We start from the raw sequence: 5,096 nt of genomic DNA on the forward strand, positions 1-5,096 counted from the left end.
CACAGAGGTGCTGGGGAGATACATGTTATAAGGGAAATATGACGAGGCAGCTGGGGTCCTAAGATTTATTCTAGAGCATCAAAGCCATAGAGAGCCTCCAAAGTATTGGTTAGCCTCCATTCAGAAGTGGAAATTTTTTATAAGGTTAAAACTGTTCCAGGAAACCAAGATCTTAAGTAAAATAGTTCCCTTCCTCCCTCTCTCCCCCCTCCAACAGACCTCCCCCCCGCCCAAAAACAAAAAAAAAAGCTACAATTTGACACTGTTAAAACACCTTATAAATTCTCGTTTGTCTTTTTTATCGGCTTTCCCTTCAGGTCTTTGCACTTCAAGGGAAGTAGCTCCACAGGTCTGCAGCACTGCCTTAATTCAGGTGACATGTGTTAGTGATGCCTTCAAACAGTCTGTCTGGTTTTGCTGCAGGAAAGAGAGGCCAGGCTTTACCAGTGAGACTGCCTCACAAGCCCAGTTCAGGAAGTGGCTCTGTCTGAACAGTGTCAGGGACCCTGTGCCTCAATCCACTACTCCAGGTCTGGCTGCCTTGGAGCTCATCTTACCTCCTGTCAGCATCTTTCACTTCTCCCCCTTGGATCTGTAACGAAGCTGGGTTACAGACACAATAAAGATGGACCTAAAGGAGAACAAGACCATGTTTTGTAATCAACCCTCCAAAACTTTTGTGGGTTAACGACACGGTTCCACTTTTGACTCATCTCTAGAAATGAGACTCCTTTCTTTCTGCCAAAAAAAGGGTGACCTGCCAGCCAGTCTGACGCAAGGTAATTTGTCCTGTTTATCTGATGACTTCGATAAGGCATAGAGATTACTGCTCTTCCTTCATCCTAAAGTAACAAGTTGTTTATATGCTGTAACCCCAAGTGCCTTTTTTTTTTTTTTACAGTGAGAGCTCGAATGTGACAATAATTTGGAGAAAAAATCTTGGTTGTAAAACTAAAAAAGCACTTTAAATATGTTCTTGGTGTATTTTCCTCCAACTTGCACATTATCCCTGGTCCTGGCCCCTCTCAGCAGTCACGAGATAAGCTTCCAAGAAACAAGGTTGTTGATTGACGGCTCATTAGAAGTTGCAAGAGCAACAAAAGGGAGCCTGCAGCAGCCGGAGCTCACCGCCTCCCTGGCTGTGAGGACGCTGGTCAGCACTGGCCTGAGAGGAACAAAGACCGCGGGAGACACTGGAGGAAAACAACATGAAATTTTCATGGTGTGCGAGAAAGGCCAGGTGTAATGGATCAGGGCCAAAGCCTCCCCTGCCCCCATGGCCCCGCCGCATAGATTGACTTTCTATATTTAGGCACTCACGGAGAGCATAGGTTGTGCCACACGGCACGTACACGCGTGCACAAATCCAAGGTACCCTGACTTCTCTATGCCACACTGAACTTACCTGTCAATCCATTTAGAAATGAAAGGCTCCAAGTACATACAGTGTTAATATCTGGACATATTAGATGTCACAGCTCTAGCCTTAGATAAGGTCACACACACTGAGCCAAACTCACGCCTGCGGTGTAAGCCAGCAAGGCTTACCAGGAATGAATTTGGCATAATGTGACTGCCTGTAGTTATGTTTGTTTTTACTAATCTTGTTTATCCCTCGTGTAAGCATTTCCTCATAGTTAGGAGACTTCTACCAGGCACATGGCAATCCACCTTCAACCCAAAAACTGGGGTGTTTGCTTCTTTAGCTTCCCACAGGCGTCTTTCAAGGGCCCTGATTCAAGTGCTGATGGGCACTTGCTCATCAGATGTGCTGGCTGGTGACAGCCTTCCCTCAGCCCTCCCTGTGCTGAACAGCAGAGACACATTCAGAACAAATGCATGCCAAGAAAATTAGCCTTTGCCCTTTGTCATCTGACAATAGTTACAAGTGAGTTTTAGTTACATTTCTCAGTGGAATCTTTTTGCCCAAATTCCCTCTTTTCCATGCTGATGAGAATTCTGTTTGAGGCGTAGGTAGGTGGGCTTGATGTCAAAAATCATATTTTAATTCTAGTAGGTCACTTAGACTTCTTCAGTAAGTGCTCAAAATAGAACAATTATCTGTCCTATCCAGTAGTTATCTAACTTCCAGTTATGTGCTTTTCATGAATAGTCAAATACAGGGCTTTAAATTTATCTCTTGTAAGTTTTCATACTAGTACAAATTCACTATGCAAGTGGATCAAAATTCCTGGATCGTGGTGGGGTTTTTTTGGTTTTGGTTTTTTTTGTTTGTTTGTTTGTTTGTTTTTTGCTTTTTTAAATATATTAAATATATGCAGAAACATTTGTAAGATACTCCTAAATGTGGAACACCCTGGAAAAACACTAGACTTGAAGAGAGAATTAGATTATAGAGGTGATGTACAATAAGGTGCTGTTAGATTATTTAACTTTAGATTGGATTAAAATAGTTAGATTATTTTAACTCACATGCTGCTGGAACTCGGGTAACAGTTCTGGTTGTATTAAGACTCTACAGGTTGAGGAGAGTCAGTGTCTTGTGAAATGGATAAAATGATACCAAAGACATTATTATGCCATGGCATTTACTGATAAAACCTAAATCTATTATCTCTGTTCTTCTGTTAGCACAGCTTAATATTAGATTCCCTAAACTTAGTGGTGTTACACGAGCATAAAATTGGGATACACGGATATAATCTGGAGCTTGACTTTAAATTTAGAAAATTACCTTTCCTATAGCACACAATAACTGTTTTCATATCTTTAATATGCTTTCTGTGCAGTTCTTGAATAGTTATAAGGGTAATGCTTAAAACTGAATCTTTATTTTAGCAATAGAAAGTTTGAGTGCTGAGCCCGGCAAAGTGATTTGCCTAAGATTGCCTATAGATTTATTTTGAGCCTTCTTTCATTCCTTTGTTCTGCCTTCTGCTCATGCCAGGTCTAATTTTGCTTTCACTTAAGAATTGAATTTACTTGTAGTTAGCTCTTCAGAAAAACTTCCAAAGTGTTATCTGCTCTAAACCACAATAAATTACTGAGGATTGAAGCTTGCATAGAGAAATGTGCTGATTTCAGTAGAAGTTTGGGGATGGGGAAAGGGAGTTCTGAGAGAATCACCTAGCACGCAGCTATAGCCTGTACAAAACTGCTATCGCAGCACAGCGATCCACAAAAAGGCAGGAGATGTAACCTTTCTCCTACATTGTAACTCACCCTTCCCAGAGTGGCCGAGTGAATTGAAAGGAAATATGGAGGCAGGCTCGCATTCTTCGGGCGCGGGGCCGTGAGGGTTTCCTCGGGCCTGCGCCACACAAAGGCGAGCGCGGCCCTGAGGGGACCCAGCGGGCCCGGGGGGCCCTGCGCGGGAGCTGCCATATCCCTCCATTGTGATTTCCCTTCCAAAACAGCCCCGTGCTTTACAAACAGCCCAAAACACAATAGCGTGACTCAGCAGTTCGGAGCTGCAGGCTCTGGAAAGCGCTGCTGCCTGTGGCGGAACGAGGGAAGATCCCAGCGCTGCCCGCCTTTGGCCCTCGCTTGGCTCCAGCCTTGGGTGAAGGAGTGGGAGTCCCGTCAGCTGCGCTGAGCTGCCAGGGGACCACATCAGCCCTGGGAGATGCTGAAAGAACAGGCCTGCGAGGAAAACACACATAGGGATAATTGTCCAACCTGCCCCGTGATTTTGGAAAGCCAGCTGGCATCTCGGGCTGACACCACAAATCATTAGGCAGGCAGATGAAGCAGCTATCTCGGCTTTGCTGTCAATGAAGTAGGTCAGGCACTGGCTCGCCTGCCTCTCAGTTACCATAACAATTCTATTTGCAACACACGTTGATAACAAAGAGCACCAAAGCCAGAAACTACAGCTAGTTACACTGCGGTGATGTTGGGGGCCAGTCGCTGGTCCCCTTCCTTGGCAGGAGAGAACAAGAGAAAGACAAATGAAAAATGAGACCAGGCGTTGGTAGACAGCAAAGAGACTGGCAGAGCAGCAAAGCAGATGAGAGGAAGAAAAGACGAGAGGGGAGGCAACATTAAGCAGAGAGAATCTATAGCAGAAAACTTTAACAAAAGAAAAGGGAAAAAGAATATGAAGGAGGATTTAATCAGAAATAATCCTTCTGGCTAGTCCCCCTAGAAGGGAGCGATAATTCAGCTCAGAAGAGAGGGGCTGTGCAGCGCCAGAGGAAGGCAGGGTGCTTCCCCAGGGAGAATAAACCAGCCCCGAGCACAAATACAGAGGTAGGGCGCTGTCTGCCCATCCGCTCACAGCTTCCCCCTGCCCCTGGCCCTCAGCCCCGAAAGGTGGGATCCGCATCTCTCGGCGACTGGCTGCCTCTGCTCGCCCTGTCTTCCCCCCACTTCTGCCCCCTTCCTCCTGCCCTTGCTCCGCAGTGAGCCTGCTCTCTGCGGAACGCTCAGGAGAGCTTTAATTGCCCCGAGCCTGTGCACGGCTGCCTGATCGCCTTTCAGCCTCCCATTTTTGTTCCCCATTTGCTTTCCCCCTAAATTTGCTTCTAATCAGAAGTTCTGGACAAGATTTTAAATTCTGAGGCAATGCTCAGATGGGACTTCTGTATCCAAGGTACAGATGGACATTTGAAAAGCCGACCATTCAGGGTTTGGGACTTTGCAGTAAAGCAGTCCTTTGAACCACTGCGCTTCTATTGCAGATTGTTTCTTCCGTGGATTTTTTAAAAGCCATTATGTATAAGTCTTCCTTTAAAGAGCAGACAACACTTGTGCTTCACAGTTTTTTGGTGGATTTTTTTTGTTTGGTTGGTTTTTTGCTTGGTTTTTTCCGTTCTTGTTTTGTTATTGTTTTCGTGTTGTAATGTTACAGACTGATCCAGTTTTCACTGAGCACCACCCCAAAAATCTTTCCTTTCTTTCCTTCCTGTCTTTCCTTTCCTTTCCTTTCCTTTTCCTTCCTTTCCTTTCCTTTCCTTCCTTCCTTTCCTTTCCTTTCCTTTCCTTTCCTTTCCTTTCCTTTCCTTTCCTTTCCTTTCCTTTCCTTTCCTGTTCCTTTCCTTTTCCTTTCCCTTTCCTTTCCTTTCCTTTCCTTTCCTTTCTTTCCGTTCCTTTCCTTTCCTTTCCGTTCCTTTCTTCTCTTCTCTTCTCTTCTC

General features: G+C 45.0%; 1 long non-coding RNA gene across 1 annotated transcript; it reads right to left on the bottom strand.

The window, feature by feature from the left end:
- Positions 1 to 337: 337 nt before the first annotated feature.
- On the bottom strand, positions 338 to 3,396 carry LOC306803832. The gene is made up of 3 exons (XR_013774716.1): positions 3,184 to 3,396; positions 558 to 631; positions 338 to 417 (listed from the first exon to the last, which is right to left on the bottom strand). It is a non-coding gene; the product is annotated as an uncharacterized lncRNA (long non-coding RNA).
- Between the last annotated feature and the right edge of the window lie 1,700 nt (positions 3,397 to 5,096).

Source organism: Erithacus rubecula (genome assembly GCF_903797595.1).
Source record: "Erithacus rubecula genome assembly, chromosome: 6".
NCBI classification, from domain to species: domain Eukaryota; kingdom Metazoa; phylum Chordata; class Aves; order Passeriformes; family Muscicapidae; genus Erithacus; species Erithacus rubecula.